At 42.7% G+C, this 24059-nt stretch overlaps 1 protein-coding gene across 2 annotated transcripts in view; it reads right to left on the reverse strand.

Annotated features, from left to right (window-relative positions):
• The window catches only part of klhl29 (kelch like family member 29), a 591085-nt gene that overhangs the window by 456184 nt on the left and 110842 nt on the right, over positions 1–24059 (reverse strand). For both annotated transcript variants that reach the window (XM_079572681.1, XM_079572682.1), the window contains exon 3: positions 5063–5242. The gene's annotated coding sequence lies outside the window, so the exon portion shown is untranslated. The remainder of the gene's footprint in view (positions 1–5062; positions 5243–24059) is intronic.

A 24059-nucleotide genomic window follows, 5' to 3' on the forward strand; every position in this document is an offset into this window, starting at 1 on the left:
TACCTGAGTTTAGACGAGTTGATGTGTACCTGGTCTTTGTGCGTGTGCTCAGTCACGCAAAAAGACCAAAGATGTTGCTAGCATTTGGGCTCTCCCAATGTATTCCTATAGCTCCAAACAGGGTGAAGTTAGAAGCGACCACACTCTTCCACGGGCACGCACAAAGACCAGACAGACATATCTCAGTATGGAAAAACAGTGGCCTGTTTCTTTAAATCAAATTGCTAATGACTCCTTGTAACCTCACGTTAAGGTTAAGGTGGTTAAGGCAAATTTGTCCTCTGCATTTGACCCATCATGGGGCGACCCGTAGGGAGCAGTGGGTGACAGCAGTGCAGCACCCGGGGACCTATCTCCAGATGTGATGGTCTGGATCACCTGGCAAGGGTAAACCGGAGTACCTGGAGGAAACCAACGCAGACACAGGGAGAACATGCACACTCCACGGCCCCGTCCAGGTGGGAATTGAACCCGGGACCTCACTACCGCCATGTTTTTGTGGAGCCTGTTCACATTTGTACTCGTTTTTTCTAGGCCGATGCTTCATCAAACCAATCATTTCCTTGTTTACAAAATAAACATCATATTGCATCATATCCGGCTTCTCTGATTGGTTAATACACATGTCTATCATGCCTATCGGGAATTCGAAGAAATCACCCCTGATTGTAGATACAGGTCTTTGCAAAGAAAAGGAAAAGCGTGTATTCTGACTGGCTAGGCTAAGGACAAGCCGTTGACGTCATAGCATGGCAACAGAGCAGAAACTCCGGGTGTGTCTAGAATGATAATATGCACTCCATACCCTCCCTTTAAAAAAAAAAAAAAAAAAAAAGGCCTCCGCATTTGACCCACACGAGTGCATGTGAAGGACGGGAGACATCGGCACGCAGCAGCTAAACCCGTTAAAAAACAGTTTGATGTTCATAATTAGTTTGCCAGTGCGGGAAAATGAATCTATATATTGCTTTGTCACTTGCAAAAGGGTTTACGCTTAGATCTCAGGCTCCTGCTGCTTCATTGGCAAACAAGCTGCCAGCCAACTCACCAGGGAAACAGTGAGGAGAGGAGGAGGAACAAAACTATAGGCTTTCCGCAAACTCTCTCATCTGCCTCTCTGACGCCTCTCTGCCTCTCTCGCACAAACACCGAGCTGTACGCCGTATAGACCTCGCTGGAATCTCAAGAAACTTGCAAATCAATTCACTCTTTTTTTTTTTTTTTTTTTAAACAACCCATTAAGAGGCGCCAAGCAGAGTTACAGCACTTACACAAGACATGCTATTACACTGTATTATATATTCTGGGCCAAGGAAAAGCCTAATGAACACAGAGCATTACAGAGTGCTGCCAAAAGTCATTATGCACACTCAGGATTAAAATGTTCTCGCTGCAGAATGTACTGATAGTGCAAATACGAACAACGTTATCTCCCCACCACCACCACCACCAATCTAAAGAAACACGCGGGGTCATAAAATCCTCAATGAACTTTGATATCGTCTCAGAATAGAACCTATTACGGAGTACGAAAATAAATACTGCAACAGGCCTCCTCAAAACGCACATTTGCGCCCGTGTTTCCCTGCTCTCTCCGGGTCTGTTCCTGTCAGAACCGCGGCCCAAAACTCTCAGTCAGCCCGCTCGACTGGGGACGATGTCTCTGGCTGCTAAAAGCCTCCCCCCGCCAGGCTGCCTTATGTTGTCGGCAGCATTTGTACCGTTATAGGTGCCTGATTTGATGCAACTGAAACGGGCAAATCCCACGGCATGAGGAAGGTTCAGCGGACTTTAGACCTGGAAATGAGTTCAATGTTTCGCCTCATGAGTGCACTTGACCACTCTGGACTTTTTTATTTATTTAACACCTGCTATATGTTTATTTGGCTCATTCCAGGGCACTACTTTCAAGGGCGTTAACAGTGTTGTTCGAAATCTCAATGCTATTGTTCCTATTATTCAGTTCAAAGTGTATTATTTAGCAAGAAAAATGACTTCTTTCCTGCCTGATTGGCTCTATGAGTGACAGGTGACCTCCGGGTGCAATCTTCAAATAAGGATAAGGTCTTGATCAAATCAACGAATAGTCCAGGAAAACATCAAGGACAGTGAGATACTGATGAAAAGTCACTGGCTACATGTTAAAAACATGTAAACACTTGAGGAGGAAACGTGTTTATTGAGGTAGGACTTTTTATTTCAAAGCTAATCGCAAAGATCCCTCCTGGAACCGCTTCGTGCCCCTGGTTGGGTCTCCCATGGCAAACAGGTCCTAGGTGACGGGTCAGACAAAGAGCGGTTCAGAAGCCCCTTATGAGAGACCAACAGGCCCATTTAATCGTGAGGCCGTCCTACTGTGGACCCACCACCTGCAGGAGGAGCCATAGGGGCTGGTGCAATGTGATTTGGGCAGCTCCAACAGCTGCCCCCACGACCCGGCAACGGAAAAGTGGGAGAAAATAGACGGATGGATGGATAATGGCTAGCATCAAAAAACACCACAAAAAGACTATTTACACTGACACAGGGAGAGTATTTCTTGAGCGGCTCGTTCTAAATCTTGGCGCTTTTTTCATTTTTATTTAGTGTTAGCCGTTAGCTTCGAGGCAAAACACCGTGATGAGCAGGAAGCTTCCTCCATTCTCCTGGCTCCTAACACAATGTTTTTGACATGATGCTAGTGACTGTCCAGCTGCCTGCCATGTAATCTTGAGGTGTTTGTTTTTTTGGACAAGACACCGCTACGAACTCATTTGCCTGGCCAGCCAGACGCTTCTCCTTTCTGTTCAAAAGAAAATCATTTACCGATTGTACCAGTATCTGACCACTCCTGGACTGAGAGGCGGGAGTTCATCGGACCAAGAGACTGAAGCTGTCACCGCACTCTTCCAAAACATTAGAGATGACGTGCTGCTGAGGCACTGTTTTCTTCAGCTCCTTCGTCTGTTTTAGTGTTGTACTGCCAGATATGCAATTCCTTCCTTGTTCAATGTTTACTGAAAAGGCTTCCTGCGTCATATCCAGCGTTTCTCTAATTGGTTGATATAGGGCTGGGCGATTCGATTCCATTTTTTTGTTTAAAAGAAAAAAAAACTATAAATGTTCCTCTCCTCTGGCTTCCGAATGTGCCATCCTGTGCTTCCTGTTTGTTTGGGCCGAGTGTTTCCCTGGGATTGATCTGACAGGGGCTGCAGCACTACGCCGTACATATGTTTTTTCAGACTTCGACAGAACTGGCCAATTCTCTTCGATTAAAATGCACTACACGATCATCGTGATTGACCTTTATTAAAATCACAATTGTGGCCACACCGCCTTTGCTCTGCCCAATCCCGTCAGACCTTGGAAGCTAAGCGGGGAAGGGCCTGGCAGGACTGGGTTGGGAGACCGTTTGGGAACACCAGGAAGCCTAGCGAATGTAGTGTGTGAGTGACTGAGTGGTGGTCGGAGGGGCCGATGGCGCAGACTGGTTGCCTCGCTTCCGTCAGTCTGCCCCAGGGCAGCTGTGGCTACAATAGTAGCTTACCACCACCGAGTATGGAGTGAACGAATAGTGCAATGTAAAGCGTCTTTGAGTGTCCAGAAAAGCGCTATATAAAACAAATACATTATTATTATAGCCACCGGGAAATCGCTGAGATCACGCTCGTTCTCACGCTCGTTCTCACGCTCGTTCTCACGCTCGTTCTCACGCTCGTTCTCACGCTCGTTCTCACGCTCGTTCTCACGCTCGTTCTCACGCTCGTTCCCAGACTATATACTGTATCTTTGAAAAAGCATGTAGTCAGACAACTAGCTCATAGGGAAGTAGCGGGATAAGAGGAGGATCCACTCAGAAGTCACATGACAATCGCGCGCACAATAGCTCAATCATCCCGATTGAATTACAATTGCAATTTCACTGGTTGGAATTGGTACATTTCAAGGACTGCAGTTATTTGAGGTGTTCAATGTCCTTTGGAAAAATCCATACAGAACGCCAACTAGCTTTGCTACTCACAAAGGTAATTGCAATCTTTATACTGAGGGAGAAATTGCAGGTATAGACTGTATGAAAATGTACTCTTGTCTACCGTTATCAAAGTTATATAGAAATCGGTCAAATCCAGATGAATTCCTGTGTTTGTAGTCTGAGGTCATCTTAACAACTGCAGTGTAGGCCAGCACGGGGAAGTCTGTGTATATTCTGCGGTGTGTGGTGAGGGGGTGGCGCGGTATCTCACAGAGCATAAAGGACACACACAGAAGACAATCCGGCGAAAGCAAATGTCCTTAAACAACCTCTTTTCCCCCTGATCTCGAGGGCAAACAAACAAAGTAATGTTTGGTCACAGCTTAGCGAGCCGACCCCTTCCATAATCCTATAATCCAGTCCGTATCAGGCATGCAGCGCTTCAGTGATTTGAACTTTTGGTCAGTTTCTCTTAATTACAACAAAGCAACGAGGGCGGCTCAAAGATGCACCCAGTCAAAGGCAGCCTCTATCTGTGTGTGCAAACTCTATCCGTCCAAATTTGTCCATATTTGAAGATTGACGAGAGGCAAATGGAAATTGCTAGATCGCAAAATCCAGCTTAGCAGCTCAATGCAATGTTTCTGTACGTTTACACAAGGCTTTTCCCAAGTAGTGACTCAGCGGGGATTGAAAAACGTTTAAAAAGTTCAGTTTTGAGTCATGATTTTCCCAATTTAGTTCCAATTTAGGCTTAGTTAAAGGGTATAGTTGCAAGTTAGCCATTTTATACTCACTACTGCCACCTCAGGTCATACGTGTAACTGCACCTTCTGCACATTCTGCATGACGGCACTTCGGACCCGAATTAACAACATGTTGAGTTGTTGTGAATAGGTCTGAGCTCATTCTACACATTAGGACATTGCTGGAACATGTAGGGGGAGGAAAATACTTAGTTTTAACATTTTTAAACCCCGTATAGTCCCTTTAAGTAACCTGGAGCGTACTCTTCCAGGTTCATGATCTATAAGACGTAGGCCACACCTCGAAAACGACAACAAATCATGGAAAACTCGCCGATTGGAAGAGAAAGCCTTGGTTACTCACACAGTCTGAAGAGATGCTTGTCCTGGAGAAGTGGTCAGTGTAAGTTGACCATAGCAGAGCGCGCAGGTGAACAAGAGTGCCTCTCCAAAGTTGTTAGCGCCGAAAAAGATGAATCCTTCTATTCCTGGTTTTGTCCCACCTCACGCAGAGTCAGCCGGGCTAGAAGCCAGCCCTCCGATGCTACAAAGAGAAAGAAGACACAAGAAAAATTGAGCATTTTTTCAAACCAAGGGAACTTCAGAATGGGAAAAAGCTTCCTCTAAACAACCTGGTAACTACAGACAGTTTGCACATGTTTGTCTGCAGGGGTGCGCCAAGAAATACAATAAAACTCAATTTAATGCCACAAATGTCAGCAGATGAATGTGTTTTAGGACATATTTTGGGTACTTTTCCTCTGCCCGAGAAGTAAAAAAAAAAAAGTCAAAGCTTTTCATTAACATTGAGGGCCCTTTTTTTAGCACCATTCCTTCAGCGACCATTAATATGTTTTAATGCCCCGCAGAAACCCTGTTATTAAATAAAGAAACAAGGTCAGATGAGGTTCACTTTCAGCTTCAGTGAATCAAGTGAGACCGAGTAGTCCGAGCGTATAGTGTGTTTAAATCCAAGTATGTATTTGTGTGTGTGTGCAAGATATAATGCGACAAAGTGGCTGTGCGTGCGGCGGTGGGTTTGTCAGCGAGAGAAAGAAAGAGAGACAGCAGTGGGGGCTCTTCCGCTTGACTTGTTTGTCACAGGTGTTTGACGCGGCTGAGTGGACGGCCGGTCAGTGGGGAGCGGCGCAGAAACACACTGCACTCTGCCTGACCTCACACCAGAACCGCACGGGGAGGCCAAGGCCGCGCCGCATCACCCCGGGTCGGGGCATCGATGCTGGGATGATACGCTCTACTCTGTACGGTCGTGGTCGCAAACACATGGGTGAGGAACGACAACGCCACACACGCCTATGACCTCGTAAATCTGAAAGTAAGATGATGATTTAGGAAGACGTGTCGTAGCTGATCTCCATGGCAACGCAGGACAGTCAGCGCCATAGACATAAAAAGTGGCCGATAGTAAGGAAATGACAGAAATGCCTTTAGCACTGAGCCTTTTCCTACAAATGCGCACATTTTGTTAGCCTCACCCCCATACAAATAAAAAGTCAGTCGTAACACTAATGTATGGGTAGGTATGTTTTGTCCTTTTCATGGCATTTGTGTAATTACTGTGATTTCTTTATCATTAACATCTTATTAGCAAAATCTGAATTTGAGTTAGCATTTAGCTCAGAGGACACTTAGCATATAAAACTAATTTGTATCTAAAGTAAAATCTTAAAAGGTTTGTATATTCGTAAATGATTTCTCACTTTGATCTCACCTAAATGTGGTCGATGGGTTGACCGCATCTGAAAACATCTGGATCGTACATAATTTGCGATGTTTGGTGGCTAATGCTAACGGCTAAAAGAAAAATATAGCAGGCTCATGGTAATTAACCTACTAACTGTCCGCATACGTTAGGATCGAGCGCCACTTTTCCTTTTTAGGTTGTCAGCTCCATAAGCCATTAGCATTAGCCATTAGCATGTAGCCATTAAACATCACAAATTATGAATGATCCAGATGTTTTCAGGTGTTGTCAACCCATCGACCACATGTAGGTGATATCAAAGCCATATTGGAAATCATTAATGAATGTACAGACCTTTTTTAGAGTTTACTTTTGATAAGTATTAGCATATAAAAGAGTCCTCTGAGCTAAATGCTAATGCTAATATTAAGTTTCAGCTTTTTGTGGGGTCATATACACTTCCAATGACCAATGAACATCATCTTACAATTTGTTAATGATGGAGAAACCAGGGTAATTATATAAATTCCATGAAACTGACCTGTCATACCTCGCCATACTTTAACATAGGGACTGGCTTCACCATTCATTTCAATGGGGATCAAAAGTTCAATTCAAACAGGCCCAGGAAGCCATTGGCAAACACATTTGAAGGAACAGGCTCAGATAGCTAACGGCATTTCTGTGATCTCTACAGTCAGCACATCAACAGACAGCTTCCCATTGACTTAAAGTAGGCAGAAACTGGTCAATATCTATCTCTAAATGACATAATTAAAACAAATGACCTTTCCAGTCGACAGAAGACTCGACCTGTAAACCAATCACTGTCGCTAGTCCACTCTATACTCATCCATTTCTATTGGATTTGAACTTAAGACAAACAAAACATGCATATGCCACACGGGGAATATTTACGTAAGACTTATGTGTACACATGTATGGAGCGCGGGTTCAGCAGGCCACTCACTGATGAGCGGCGACAAGCGATCTCAATGCCGCACGCGCTTGTATCATGCCCACGCCAGCCGCCGCGTTCAAGCAAGTGCGGTTAATGTGGATGTCGGACTCGCGGGAAGCACTGATGTTCGGCAAAGCAGAATAAATGGCCACAGCTGTGAGCCACACAACCAGGACACTGCAGCTTTGACTCCATTGACTCTGCCCCAATAGAGGGATTTATATATATATAAACCAATACGAGTTGTCAGTGTTCATCTTTCAATACACTGTAATCCAAATAGACTGTTAGAGGCCGTTTTCAGCTTGAATGGGTGAGAGTTTAGGTCAAAAAGTCCACGGTTTTCTCCTCCCATACATCTAGTTGCTTTAAATCGACAAGGACAGTGACCCATACAATAATACAAACCATTCCATCACAATCACTGCTCGGGCTCTTTCACCTGAGTCGAGGAGATTCACTGAAATGGCGAGTTCTTCTTTAATAGGAAATCTATAGCGTCGTCTGGATGGGAGATGCTCACACTGGGAGTGCAGGACATGGGAGGGATCTGAGATCAAATGTGCTTTTACTCCCAACAACCAAACTTTCTCGTGTTTGGATTTTAGTATGCCAGAGGGCTGAGAACATTGCACTTGTCTCATTGGTAGTATAGTCACATTTTAGGCGAGACGACCTTGCAATCAGTCAGCCAGGCCATAAGACAAGCGAAATAATGTAGGTCAGGTTAGTAAAAAGACAAAAAGAAAGCGTCCAAGTATATATTATATTGCAATTGAGCAAGAGAAAGGCTCTACCTAAATCAGAGCCACAGAAGGGGCCTCAGAGGCACAACAGGGGCTTGTCTACAAAACAAGTACATTGAAATAAATTGATTTTAGGAAGAAATATACATTTATTTGCTAAACTGTACTATTTTAAACCAGTTTTTAGCAACAGCCAGTGCTAGATGTGGCTTTTTATATAATGTTAGCTGTGAAATAATAAGAAAATCATTGTGAATAGAGACATTTTTTATAATTGGGGGCACAGAGAGAATATCCAGAAGATCCATGATGTCCCGGTTAGCATTTGGCCTCTCCCAATGTATTCCTATGGCTCCAAATGGGGGTGAAGTTGGAAGCTACCACGCTCTTCCAAAGACCAGACAGGTACACATCAACTCGTCTAAGCTCAGGTAAGAACATATCACAGTATGGAAGAACTGTGTGCCCCAAGCCACGCAAAAAGATGTTGTTAGCATTTGGCCTCTCCCAGTATATTCCTATGGCTCCAAACGGGGTGAAGTTAGAAGCGACAGAGCTCTTCCACGGGCACGCACAAAGACCAGACAGGTACGTATCAACTCGTCTAAGCTCAGGTAAGAACATATCTCAGTATGGAAAAATGGTGACCTATTCTTTTAACATTAGCCAACAGTAAATGTGTTAGATCTCCACTGGAAAACCGTGCAACTTCAGGCCCGGGGAGAAATCCGGACCTCACTGAACCTCTGGCCCAGATGTTGATTTCATCAGAGAACAAATACCTGTTCAAGAACTATAAAGATGCTGAAAACACAGTCAATTCCTTTAAGCTCCTCGCGAGGCTGTATATGATGTGCAACACACGGATTTTGGAGAACGTGGTGCCAGGATTGGGAGGTCCAGCCCCTGGTCCTTTGGCGAGGGGAGAAAATCCCCAGCCCAAAGCAAACCAGCCTCCCTCCCACTGCTGCCGTATCTGGGACAAGGTTCCTGGGACGCTGCTCACACTAACCCATTTGGCCCTGAATTGGGTTACTACGGACAATGTTTTGACGCCAACTAGGCCAATAATAATAATAATAATGCATTATGTAAGGCCGTCCACCGAAAGAGAAGCAATTTGCCGCTCTTTTGGATAAAATGTGTTGAAAAGGAACGAATGAATGACTCGTGTTTTGAAAGTGTTTAAGAATTCCCCGGACTCGCCGCGTGTCTAAGCGAGGTTACGGCTCGCTTTATGGACGTTCATTTGTAGTTCAGGCCGCCATTACGTTTTACAAATGCAGGGTAATGAAGAAATTCCTGGCAGGGCACGTCTGGCAAATCACAGGCGGAAATTAGAATAATAAATGTCGCTTCAGCACTTTGAAACCGAGGCAGGAAGTGATTCAAACACAATCCGAGTTTATCTGTGAAGCAAATCCATCAACGTCAGCAGCTTTGAAATCAGGTTTTATCTCCAAAATTACTGATGTGCATTTGGATGAGAGAACTCGCACAATCAAGCCTTACGTGTTCAATTTATTAATATATGCGGCAAAAACAACAAACTCCAGCGTCGAAAAAACAAGAGAGGAAGACGGGATTGGCAACTTTTTTTTTTTTTTTTTTTTTTACCCAGACAACAAAATGCAATTACTAAAGACGTTCATGACAAAATAAAGCAGCGGGAGAAGTTTTGAGCGATTGATTGTTTAGTTTTTTTGCGCTCTGTTTGGAGACGCGAGGGGCCGAACAATTCTGGAGAAAATACTTGACTTTTTTTTTTACTTAAGCATCGTGTTTGGATTTCTGATTTCCTCCGAGATTCAGTTCGCAGAGCATTGATGGAAAAGTATTCTCTCATCTCTCAACATTTGCCTGAACAGGGTTAGCTACAAGATCCTGTGGACGAGCTATTTGTTGTTTGCAAAGGACATCATGTCTACAGTATTGTATTGATTTGTGACTCAGTATTCAGAAAGATCACTCAGGGTGTGCAAAATAGACAGGAAATGTGCAAACAGATAAATAATTAAGAAAGAGGTATCTTATGTACAATAAGTAAAAGCAAAAATCTTAAGAGGCGGAATTATAACAATAAGGAAATAAGAATAAATAAAAGTATAATAAAAATATAGGAAGGTGCAAAGTTTACAGTCCTACTGCAGGTTGTCCATAAGTGACGCTGGTCCAGGGAATAAAGTGCAGCTGATACAGAGATTATTGCACGTAGTTTTGCAAAGGGGGGTTATTGCACATGTTGCTTTACAGTCTTGTGGTACAGTCTGAAAGCAGTGAGGATGAAGGACCTGCTCCTTCTTGCACTGAGGGTGTCTCAGTCTTCCGCTGAAAGAGCTGCTCAGCTCCTCTACAGTCCCGTGCAGTGGGGGGAGGCGTCCATGATGGTGGTGAGCTTGGCTAACACCCTCCTGTCCCGCACCTCCTCCACAGAGTCCAGACCTGGCCCTCCTGAAAAGCTTGTTCAGTCTGTTCTTGTCCCGCTCTGTGCTGCCCGGGGCCCAGCACAGCGTAGTGGAGCAGAGGCCTGCTCACTCTGAAGGACCTCAGTCTCCTCAGAAGGTGGAGGCGACTTTGGCCCTTCTTGTACCTTGGTGTTGTGGGACCAGTCCAGTTTATTGTTTCTTGAATGGAGAGTTTAAAGTCTTTAGGCCAGTGTAAAGTTTTGCTTGCGTTGTTGCCGCCTTGTCAAAACTCTTTAATGCTTTTTAGCTGCTTTTTATCACGTTTTTTGTTGCTTTTTTTAACCACTGTAGTGTTATGTTGCAATTGTATTGCTTTTGGACGCCTTTTTGTTACGTTATACTTTCATCCTCATTTACATCTCGTTTTTGCTGCTATTTTCAAGAAGCTCAACTTTCCTTAACGCTCTTCTATCCTTTTTCATTCCATTTACCATGTACCATTCTCTACAGCAGCCATTCCCAACATGCAGGCCCCTTTATCGATTCGGCCCTCAATAATGACAAATTACTCTATTTGCTCTGTAAAGTAACATTTGCAATAACCCCCCTTTGCAAAACTATGTGCAGTAATCTCTGTATCAGTGCCACTTATTGACAACCTGCACTAGGACTGTAAAACTTTGCACCTCCATATTCTACTTTTTATAATCTGTTCTAATTTGATTCTATTTTTATTTATTCTTATTTCCTTATTGTTATAATCCCGCCCCCTAAGATTTTTTTTAATACTATTTAACTCTTTATTTGCACATTTCCTGTCTGTTTTCCACACCCTGATCGATCTCATTGAATGCCGAATGTAACAAGTGAATTTCTCTCGTTGTGAGATCAATAAAGGATTATCTTATGTTCTTCAAAGGAAATAGCTAAAAAAAACATCTGGCAATGACTGTGGCTAAATAATGGTATAAAGTTGTACATTTTAGTAAACAAATGTATATTTTTTCTTTCAAAATACATTTTTTTCAATGTAGACAGTCCGAAACCGGAGCCCATCCAAATGCATTAAGGCAAAAATGACCAAAACGTTTTTTTATATCAAACACATTTCTTGGTCATAATATGTGAAGCTCGAATGTCTGACCTCTGCTCAGAAAAAGCTCTGGGCCTCACTTTGGTTCGAAACCTCTGCTGTGCAGGCTCCTACAGGTGGAGATAAATATAAACATGTTTCAGGGGAGCAATAATGTCGCTGCAACGTAAACAACATCAAGGTCATTATCGATACAAAGGCTTTATAATTAGAGCAGTGCCATTTCCAACACTCGGGAAGATATCCGGTGTTGGGCCTTCAATCTTACAGGCCTGGATGCAAAATACAGCATTTACTGTTCCATATCAGATGAATTATGAGATAATTATAGTGTGATCTAAAAAAAAAATACCCACAAATGATGAACCTGATCATTTATATTAGCCACACGGTCCGCTGTGTCTCTACATCTTAACAATAGCCTGCTCCCCGCTCAGTGAAACCCCGGCTGCCGAGTATATATATATAACATGTGATTTCGTTTCAAACCCAGCATTATGCGATCCATTGTCTGGCCACACTATTTCCCTTTGCACACGGAGCTCCATTTTGTCTCGGCAGAGCCCTGACCACAGCTGAAAAGGTCACCGCAGTGCCACGGAGCAGTCTAATTACTGTATATTAAACAGGCCCACCTCTGTTCATTTGCATCCACCTCTGCTCCCCTCCTGCCACTCTCCCTCTCTCACACACTCGCTCTTCCTCTCACACGTCTCTCACCACACTCCGTCACTCTCACCTCGCGCTCACCTCCTGGCACACACACGGACGATGCACTGATTGTGTGGAGAAAAGAAAAAAAAACACTTGCGACAATTTCCCCCCTAAATTGGCTGTGATTCGATTTTGTAATGTATGTTTTTATATAAAGTTAAGTTTTGGTTTATAATGCACATTTCAAACATATCCCAAAGCAAAAATAACATATTTAGCAAAGACGGCTGCACAAATATAAGAATCATCTATAAACTCCCGGGTCAGCAGGTTTTATCATGATAAATCCTTCATGTTGTTTTAAGTGGATTTTACAGATTATAGATTTTGCCATTTTGATTTGGTGCAAAGAGGTATTTGGAAATAATCTAAAACACATCTTTAGTACTATCTTTGTTGGGTAGAAAATGCTATATTTATCTAAAATAGCTGAACAAATATATCGAGCGATGAAAGGATTAAGCTAATAGTCCGGTGCACTAATTTCGCCGGAGTTACCATAGCGATGACCAGAACTCCCCAGTAACTCTAAAGGAAAAAATGTATAGTTGCACAATTTTACCGAATGACAAGGGCAAATGGAAACATTGTTTTTCTCATCGCTTATGCCATTTTACGTATGAAGTTTAGTTACTGCATGAAAACAAAGCCGTTTCAGGCCGCGCAGAGACACTGGGCAGTGTTGACTTGTTGGTGCAAATGAACATTGGCCATTTTACACAAATCAATCGACTAAACATCAGGTTTGAGCGGAGAATATTTTCCCTCGTTCTCCGTTTAAATGAACGGGCAGAGACAAGGCAAAAAGAGGCAAAAGGTGAATAGACCCTCAGGAGGAGCTTTTTGGGATCTGCTGCAGTGCTGCTATAAAATAGGCACTGGAGAAGTTTCAAAGACTGTTTCAAAAATGCAAAATAAAAACTGAAAATATTACTAACGCCCCTGAGCAAAAGTGCAGTAAAGATTTCCTTTTCCGTCACTCTCCCCATTCTCTCGTGTTTTATAACTCAAGTTACTTAAACAATAATGACTATTATATTGCCATATTTAGTTTAAAGGGATTACCGTTAATGCTCTAATATAGGCCGGGGCCTTTATTTACTCAAGGGCATCTAGGACCAGGCCTTTATTGGAACCAGGCCACAATTAGAGACAGGTCTTTATTTCTATTTGAGCAAAACAGACTACCAGGAAAATGAAAACACAAAGAAAAACAAGATTTGTGTCCATTTGGACCTAAAATATTAGGTTCATTTATTAATTAACATTTCAAACACTCTCTCAGCGGCTGGAACATTGACGCCTTTTATTTTGTCGGGACAACAGGAAGTGTTTCGTTGCTGTTAGCTGAGCATTGACATCAATGTCACTGCAGGTTTCTGTTTCGTTTTTACCGTGGAACGGATTATTTGTTGTTATCTTGTTTAAAAGTTGAGTTTAGACGGAGCATTTGTGTTTGTGATTGATCATAAAAGACCCGAGAGAAGACGAGATGCTCGCGCTCATCGGAGGAGTTATTTTGAGGCGCGGGACTTACCTGCACACGGAGCAGCTGGACGTGCTTTGAGGACGTGATGGTGACTTTATTTGTTGTTTGCCCTGTTTCCAAATGTAGTCACAGGAGGTTTGAAAAGTGGCCAGTATTAGAGAATTTACGGTAGACAGAGTTTAAAATGTTAAAACTAAGTATTTTCCTCCCCCTACATGTTCCAGCCATGTCCTCATGTGTAGAATGAGCTCAGACCTGTTCACCACAACTGCCTCTAAAATCCTGCACTGTCACTCAAAAAGGTGTTAATTCGGGTCCGAAGTGCCGTCATGCACAAGCTTAATATAGAAGCTGCAGTTACACGTCTGACCTGAGGTGGCAGGTAGTGAGTATAAAATGGCCAACTTGCATCTAGTCTCTTGAAGTAATATGTTATATTCCTTGGTTACTGAAAAAAAACAACAACCTTGGAGCAGGTGTGGGCTGCAGCTTCAGAGATGTTCCTCAACAATCTCTTTATTCAGGTGCATCTTAAAAATAGCGATTTCGATTGTGTTAGGATTAACAGCGCCGCCCTACAGTCCATCTCCATGTCCGTCTCTCTCTGTGTCTCTTCTTTGTTGGCTCGCCTCGTACACTGTTAACTACTCAGATCCGCTGCTCTCTGGTCCACTTTCTAACCAGCGGATTTACGAGAGAGCTGCCGCCTCTTTACAACGCAGATGGGCAAAATTGTCACGCACGAGCGCGCCGAACCGGAGAGTTTATTGGTTCATAATGCATGCGTGGAGTGCAACCAACACTGTTTTAAGTTTACTGCCTCCGGGTGTGAAAGATTCCTCACCGGATGAGACGACACAATGACATAAAATAAAAGTCGTAACCTGTACAGTGGCGGGGGGGAAGTGTGCACACACGGCTGTTATCTCTCACAGACCATTCAGAACATTAATGCACTAATAACCTTTTGCCTAAAGAGCTTTTAGGGGCCTCAGTAACCAGGGTCGCAATTTAATTTTTGTAACCATAATTAACCAATCACAAAAGCTACAAGTACAGAGGTAATATATCCTCTGTAAACTACAAGAAGAAAAGATAGGATAGCGGTTTCATCTACAACTCTCTATCCCTTTTTAGTAATGTTATGCAAGTAGTGCTTCTTCCCCGTACAGTGTGCTGTGCCTGTGCATAAATAGGTGATGTTGCTATATATAGGATCATCTGTGGATATAACCGAGATGAATATTTTAAGGCAAAGGACCATCATTTTATTGTAACGTGTGATCATGACAACATATTATCACACTTTCTTCTCTCCATTGTCTCACAGGGATCAAAATGAGCACCTAGTTCTCCAAATACCTTTATAAATAGAGTACAGAAACAGTGAGGTGATGAGTGTCTTGGCAAAACAGTATCAAGTTGCATTTGTAGTGGGGTGCCATCATTTCTAATAATGTGAATAGTGAAGCAAGGGGGAGATGAAATGATCTCCAGAAGGCGCGAGGTTGTAGGTGAGACATTCCCATAACAAAAGCAGAAGTTTGGGCACCCTGCAGAATGAATGCCTCATATACAGAGCCGGTTTTTCCTATAGGCAAACTATGCAAGGTGCGTGGGGCCTCCGCAGCCGCAAGGGCCCCGCATCTCAGTCAAACTCAGTGTTGTTACATTGATTAATCAACGCGTTGTTACAGGCCTATTTGTCTCAAAGAGGAGTTGAATACAGTAACTTACAGTAACTCTGGTTCTCTGAATGTGTACAGTCTGTAACGAATGGGGCTACTCACAGGCTAATTCTCAGTGGTCAGACAGAAATAACCGTCAGGTGCAGGTTTCAGTTAGTTTTAAATCAGTGGTTCCCAAACTGTGAGCCAGGGAGGTGAGAGAATGGGACCATTTGCCATTTACCATTTTAAAAAGTTGGGAAGTAGACTAGTAGTAGTCCTAAATCCCTGTCTAACAGTGGCTTAGTGGTTAGTGGTTCTCATACAGGGGGCAGGGCCTGAATTGAGGTCATTTTGTTCCCCTTCTGCCCTGCTGCACAGTGGAACTGTTTTTGACCGTAAATGGGTTCACTCTTCGTCGAATAGCCATGGGATGCGTACTGTAGGGCCCCCATGTGGATTTTTGCTAAGGGCCCCAGAAGGGCCAGCACCGGCTCTGCTCATATACCCATGTATGGCAAGTATCACAACACAATTCTAGTTTGAGTGCTTTTAGCCCTTTCTTCCTTATAAAAGCCTTCCAGAGCAGAGACTCTTGTCCCGCACTGCTCTTTGGAGGTTTATTTATCCACGGATCTTCAACAGTGTTTAAGTCAAGAGAATGCGAAGGCCACGGCAAAACCTTCAGACTGCCGCTCTAGATGTTATCCATTGTGGATTTTGATGTGTTTAGGATCATCACCCATTTGTAGAAGCCAAAATCAGCTTTTTCACAAATGGTGTAATAAATCTTCGTTCTACCTAAAGCCTAAGTCACAACCAGGCGTACGACTTTTTGGTCGTGTGATTTTTGTTCATGGAGAACGTAGTTGTGATGTTCAGATCACCGCGCACCCAACGCACAACCTTAAAGACTAACATGCGTCACACGGAGGCTGCTCAGACGTGCGATCCGTACAGTCAACGCACGTAAGTCGTAAGACCAACCTGCAATAAACGTACTGACCGTGGGGGTTCCGCCTCATTCTGATTTCCAACCGAGTTAAGCCACAAGCTACGCCCCCGCAAATCTTAATTGGATGTCATTCCAAATGCAGCTTTTCAGTTGGCTTTATTAAGTTAATATTGTCGTTTTACAAATGTTTCAGATTAGGATTAGGGTTAGGGAAAAGGATTTAGAGAGGAGTTAGAGTTAGAACAATGTGGGAGGCGGGATCATGGCGTAACTGGGTTGGGAAGCGGAAAGAGGGCGTGGGTTCCAGGCGGGCTTTGTATGAAGGTTGCAAGAACTGCACACAATCTTTACGTTGTGTGGACTACCCCGTTTGTCGCAGAGATTGTAATTCGGAGGAGTATAGTCTATATCTTCCATCTTTGGATACAGAGAAGGCGGATGTTTGGGTAGTATGACACGCTTTTCCGGGAGTTGTATTCCCTGTCTTCCACCCTTTCTCTCTCCTCCCCCTCTGACACCTGTTGTACAAATGGGGAGGTGTGCTGAACCTTGCCTTGGTTCAGCACATCTGAACCAAGGTCGTGGGAACCCAGGGTGCTGAGGGCGCTGCAACACCCCCTGGTGGATAGTTTGTGAACTGCAGGCAATATTTTTTTTGGGGGGGGTAAATTTTGTCCCTCAGCACCCCCTAACTAAGATATCTTCCCACGGCTCTGTCTGAAGCTTTATATATCGGCGTGTATGTGCGATTGATGCACTCTCGCAACGGGCAATTCACGATCGACTTACGTGACATAAACGGAGGACGTACGAGATATCTGAACGTGTGTTGGCCACACTAATATATGAAGTCCGAAAGACATACATAAAAAAAAAACATACAACATACAAAAAAAATACGAAAGACATATGCTTCTGGCAACGTGAAAAGAACACAAGTGCCTCATGGTTCGTTCGCTTCCCAGCTGCGCTATGACCTGCCTCCACCCCATCTCCGCCTCTTCCATCCACAGCTTCTTCCTGCTGCAGCTTCACGGGTCTTCCATACCACCACCAGTGTCCAGGCTCCGGGGGAAGACATCCCTAACTACAAGCTGTTCATCCATACTGACTTTCATACATCGATGTCTACCGCCGGGGTCTGATCGCCAAAACTAATCTACACGTCAATAAATCTTCTTAGTCGCTGCTTTTGTCTGTTTGAGTCTATCCAGGTTGAATTAGCGCGTAGACCGGCCGTAGGAGCCCGTACGGTTGTGACCGAGGCATAAGAAATGTTCCCTGTGCCACTGGCTGCAACACCACCCCAAAGGATGATGGATTGACCCACACGCTTAACAGATGTTCTCTTCATGAAATCCGGTGCACCTTCTTCTCCAAACAGACCTTGAGTTACATTAATATTCTTTTAAAATCAGATTTTTGGGGGAAATGTTATGGAAATGTCTCTTCTCATGCCTTTTGCAGATCATTTCATCTTCCCTTTGCTTCATTATTCACATTATTAGAAATTTTGATCCTGGGTGCCCACACTTTCGCATCCCACTGTATAGATGCATCTTCTGTTTGTGCATTCAATATTTGCATTACGGCTTAACACAATCTGCAAGCATATATAGCAAAACGTCAAGTACCATAGAAAACAAATGTTCCTAAAACATCTTTGTCATCTCTGAACAGCCTTAATGGACTTGTGGAAATGTTTGTGGCACTTAAAAATAATCATAGTAATGTAACAATTTGTCAAAAACATAATTTGTCAAAACACAATCTCCAAAACGCGCCCCAACATGGACACATCTTATTGTTTTCCTCTCTTTGCGAGCCCACTCGGTCTTAGTCACCGGCGCGTGAGTTTGCATTGTCACTCAAAACGCCGTCTCATAATGGCCCTGTTAAGTTGTCGTTGAATTGTGAAGGATCCCTCGGCGTCACTTCCATTCTCCATTGTACCTGCCGCACGGTAAACACGAGTCTGATGAAAGCCCCGCCGGAACCAAAGAGTGACAGTTGTTTGGGCTTCAGTCAAACAAAACAACTCCTCGTCGACGCACGAATCAAAGTCACAGTCAATTTATCTGATTCTAGAAAACACTTAATAGATTTGGTTTGCACAGATTAAGACCAGGGGCTGCAGAGTTTCAGAATTCAATATGTTAAAATCCACCATTTTGCTAGTAAAAGGCAACAACGGTTAGCGCTCATGTTTCACAGCTAGGGCTGGACGGGGTCTTTCTGTGTGGAGTTTGCATGATCTCCCCGTGTCTGCATAGGTTTCCTTCAGGCACTCCGGTTTCCCCTACCACTAAAAAACATGTACAATAGGCCATAAAGTAATAATGTTTACCTAAAAATGTGTAAAAAAAACCTGCCATGTGTCCAAAGCATAGACTGTAGAAAAGAATAGACGGCTCCTCCTCACTCCTCCCCGTTTACATTAATAACCACATGCAAGGGGGAAATCATGGTGGATTTTCAGACTCCGCCTAGCCTTATGTTCCTAAAAAGGGCAAAAGGGCGGGATCTTCACTGTAGACTCGGCCCTAATGCTAACTGTCTATCAAAGTCAGGCCCTCATTTCTATATAGCAGTGGTTCCCAAAGTGGGGTCCGGGGCTCCCTGGGGGGCCTCAGAGGCTCTACAGGGGGGCCCCCAAAGCTTGTCTACAAAACAAGTACATTGAAAATATATATATTTTATAAGGAAGTATACATTTATTTGCTTTATTATAAAACTTTAAACCAGTATTTAATCTAGAGTCATTGCTAGATGTTACTTCTAATGTAATTTTAGCTGTAAAATATTACACAGTTATTTTGAACAGAGTAAATTTATTATTGTTAGGGGGCCCCGAGAGATTTTTGGATCATTAAGGGGGCCGCGATGTCCCAGACTTTGAGAATTGCTGCTATATAAGATTTGTAAAATGTTCTTTACGAAAACCAGCCTGGTTTCTTTAATTGTAACTAACCGCACGTTATCACAGGAGCAATATCTAGCTGTAGAACATTAAGGAAAATTACAAACCAGGATTTACAGTTGTTTTTAACGTGTCTAAAGCGCAATGCTTCCTAACGGAAAACTAGCTTGTTCTGCCGCCCGTATATGGAGGTACTACAGCAGGGGTCTCCAACCTTTTTTAGCCGACAAGCTGCTTTTCCACAATATGAACATCGGAGAGCTATGTTCAAAAACACTTTGGTGGAGTTCACCCAGAAGAATGACTTGCCAAGATGGTATTTCAAAGAAAGTGACTTGAGTTTAGTCCTTATACTTTACTATGTTGAACCAACTGTTCACAGATTGTGTTCAGCATGTTCAGAACAAACAGAAAATGCATCTAAAATGTGAGTTATCAAGCGTGTAGAGATGTAGACAGTCTTTGGCAAGCTACCTGAAGAGGCTTGGCGAGCTACTGGTTGGAGATCCCTGTAATACAGCAATGGAGGGCAATGGCGACACCCGGCGTCATCGTCATGAAACTCTGCTACAAGCGGCCATTGGTCCAAAGTCTATAAACCAAATGATATTTGACATTGAAGTGTTAAGATTGAAAAGTGCATTAACACCAAATGTAACAAAGTGCTGTGTTACAGGTGCAGGAGTAAATGCCTCCAAACCAATGGCCGCTGGCTGCTCTGCTTTTTGGCCACAACACTAGGGGCTGCCATTGCTGTAGTACCTCCATATCGCCGCTGGTCCCCATTGAAAAGACTTAGGACACGTTAAAAACAACTTTAAAGCCTGGTCCCAGTTTTTTGGGATCTAAAGCTAGATATTCCTCCTGTGAGAACGCAGGGTCAGTTACAATTAAGGCGACCAGGCTGGTTTTCGTAAGAAAAGACTTTAGAAATCTCGTACTTCATGAGGGTCGGACTGTTAGCATTGGAGCAGCGCGAGCTACACGTCACGCAAGGGCCGAGTCTACAGTGAAAATCCCGGCCTTATGCCCTTTTTAGGAACATGCTTCGTCAGAGCTGGGGAGGGGGAGTCTGTAAGTCCGCCATGATTTCCCCCACGAGCGTAGTCCTTATGGTAAACGGGGAGGACTGAGGAGAAGCTGTCCATTTATATATACAGTCTACGCTTCAAACACAAGTATTTACAGTACTGCGATACCTGACTAAGTGTCGATACTCGACATTGGAGCAAAAAGTATTGCGACCTGATCCAATATTTTATCTTATCAAATAAACAAGATCAAGGTTATCTATAAAGCACATTTAAAACATTGCAGCCCAAAGTGCAAGTGAGACAAAAATATGAAGAAAAAAAATGAAATAAATATATAAATAAAAAGTTGGCTGCCATTCTTACACTCTTCTTGTTTTGTTAAGCACTTTTAATTACTTTGTCCATTCAGCTCTAAACAAAACCTTGAATTGCCGTGCCTATGTTAACTCTTTGCCAGCCGCTGACAATTTATCACATTCTCTGTGGGACGGCAAATATCACAATAGGTGCTGTTTAATTCACAATGTATATTTTAAACAGATCCGGAGGCATTCGTATTTGAGGGAAGACTAAGCAGAGTTGATTTCATGCATAATGAGGGAGCGCATGGAGAGACATGGGGATTTTCAGCTCTCCGTAGAGGACATCGTGTTACCGAAATAATTGCAGCCTTTGCAACATTCAAATTGCAAAAAAATGTAATTGTGGTTTCGATTTGATCGCGTCGTCACCCAAAAGACCACACCATTTATTTCATTAATGGAGAACTGAGTGTGCAGCTACCATTACCCTACTGTGACACATAATCACACTTTGAAATAATAATAATATGATGATATTCCTACCCAGTGGGGACTTGCTGCTTGGACTCTATGGTAAAATTTCCATTAATTTTCCCCCAGTTTAAAGTAAGGAAGCCAGAAGCTATACAAGTGTCACTGTGACCAGGGATGGCTGGTATCATTTTTTATACAAGCCCTCGTCATATAATTAGAATATCATGAAAAAGTGCATTTACTTCTGTTATTTAACTTAAACTGTGAAACTAATATATGATATAGACTCATTACATGCAAAGTGACATATGTATAGCCTTTATTTATTATCATTTTGATTATTATGGCTCAGCTTGTAAAAAACAATTTCTGATCTCAGAAAATTAGAATTTTTGAAAATGGACTTTAAGTGATAATCGTCAAAATTAAAACTAAGGCTTGACATTTGTCACTTTACATGCAATGAGACAATATCATATATTTCACATTTTAAAGGAACAGGCCACCATTTTTCCACACTGAGATATGTTCTTGCCTGAGCTTAGACGAGTTGATACGTAGTTGTCTGGGCTTTGTGTGTGCCCTCAGTCATGCAAAATGACCAAAGATGTTGTTAGCATTTAGCCTCTCCCAGTATATTCCTATAGCTCCAAACGGGGGTGAAGTTGGAAGCGACCAAGCTCTTCCACGGGCACAAAGACCAGACAGGTACTTATCAACTCATCTAAACTCAGGCAAGAACATATCTCAGTATGGAAAAACTGTGGCCTGTTCCTTTAAGTTAAACTCCAGAAATAAATGCACTTTTTCATGATATTCTCATTATATGACGAGCACCTGCATAGTTAATTTAATATCATAACTAATTGCCTAATGTCATTACTGTGTATAATAATGTAGTTTTATACACTGATTGTAACTTCTAAAACCCAATGTCTTTCATAAAACACTGAAGAAAGCAAAAGTTATAAAAGCATTTTGTTATATTAAAGGGAATAGATGCAAGTTAGCCATTTTATACTCACTACTGCCACCTCAGGTCATACATGTAACTGCAGCTCGTGCATGACGGCAATTCAGACCCGAGGTAACAACTTTTTGAGTGACAGTGCAGGATTTTAGAGGCAGTTGTGGTGAACAGGTCTGGGCTCATTCTACACATTAGGACATGGCTGTAACATGTAGGGGGAGGAAAATACATAATTTTAACATTTTTAAACTCTGTAAAGTCCCTTTAAAGTATTGTGTATTTTCTTTCACTAAAAAAACTATTGTTTTATGGTCAGTATACCACATACAGATGAGCCACGTGCCTTGAAACTATCAATATTTCTATTTTCAAAACATCTATGGGAAAAACTACTGTGATTTTAGCTTCTGGAGTCAAAGCAATGAAGTGAGCCGGACAGTTGAGTTTCATTACTGCGATTCATCATCGTTTTACAATAGAGTAGTTCTGCTAAACTACATAAAAGCCTCTAGCCGACAAAGCTTCCACACATCTTATGACTAATAGTATAGATTTCCTGAGCCCTTATGTGAAGTGGCCTGAAACGGCGACACAAACAAAAGCCCCATTGTTCGGCCGTTTGAAAACGCTCACCATTTTTAAAATAAAACACCAAAAAAAAGCAGGGTACAATAGCCGGGGCTGCACGAGCAAACGCACAGTGGGTGTTAGTTTCCATTTGCAGGTTGGACACCCTCAAGCTATTCAGCTCTCTCCACTTCCCACGGTCATTGCTCTAAATGACAGTGAAGTATTATCAGGGCCGTACGATTGACGTCGCCTTCTGAATACTGAGCCCTATCAGCACTTTGCAGCCACCGCCCGACTCTCTGCTGAGTATGAAGCAAAAACAGTCATTGTCCCCTGACGCACTGACATTTCAAATCTGCACGTCTTTGCAATGTTTTCATTATTTTTCAGCGGTAACAAGAAAGCAGAAGGAATGATAAAATAAAAATGGAAATTGCAACGGGTTTCCTCAATGGATTTTTTTCTGTGCCTTAATTCACAAAAATGACATTGCATCGCGAGGACAGCGGACTGGGAGATTCTGTAGCAACGAAATTAAAGAAATTAATTAAGATTATATGCAAACTTGTCATAAACTATGTGTTCGCTTAATGAGCAGTGACCGCACACCCACTTGATGTAGGTCAAACTAATATTTACACAATTCTGATTATTAATTATAAAGAGTTTTTAGAGTTTTTTTTACCATGCTCTAATGTTGTTCCCTTGTCATTCACATTCTACGTGTATGGATTTGAGTCATTTGCGCATGTTTGAGTCATCTTTGACACTCACGGTAACTGTTTGACCTCTAACCCCCCTGCCTTAACCGGCCGCTTTTTCTCCAGTTGGGCTTTACTCAAATCTAATTAAGCTTCTCAAATGGAGAAGAACAGTGTAATATCTGATTTGAAAGCTAAGGTCTACAAAACTAACTTTTTTGTCACATATTTGTAGCGTTTTTGTCGATTATAGTTGCTTTTTCTGATGTTTTTGTTGCTCTTGTCACACTTTTTTCTGACTTTTTTAATGTGTTATTGTTGCTTTTTGTCACGTTTTCGTTACATTTTTGTTCACTTTTTTAGTTTGCCATTGTTGCTTTTCCGGCACGTCACATTTTTTTCCACATTTTTTCCACATTTTTATCACATTTTGGCTGCGTTTTCATCTTTGTTATTTTGACGCTTTTTTCAAGAACCTTTTAGATTTGCGTAAAGCCAGACTGGATAAAAATGGCTCTGTTCAGGCGGGGGTTAAGAGGTTAAAGGCACACGGCGCAACATTTTGGACGATACTGTTGTCATCAGTACAAAACATGCAGCTCATGATGACTTAAAAACAGACAATGAACCTGTCTAAGGTGCGAGGTGCAGTTAA

The sequence above is a fragment of the Gobius niger genome (genome assembly GCF_951799975.1).
Source record: "Gobius niger genome assembly, chromosome: 15".
NCBI classification, from domain to species: domain Eukaryota; kingdom Metazoa; phylum Chordata; class Actinopteri; order Gobiiformes; family Gobiidae; genus Gobius; species Gobius niger.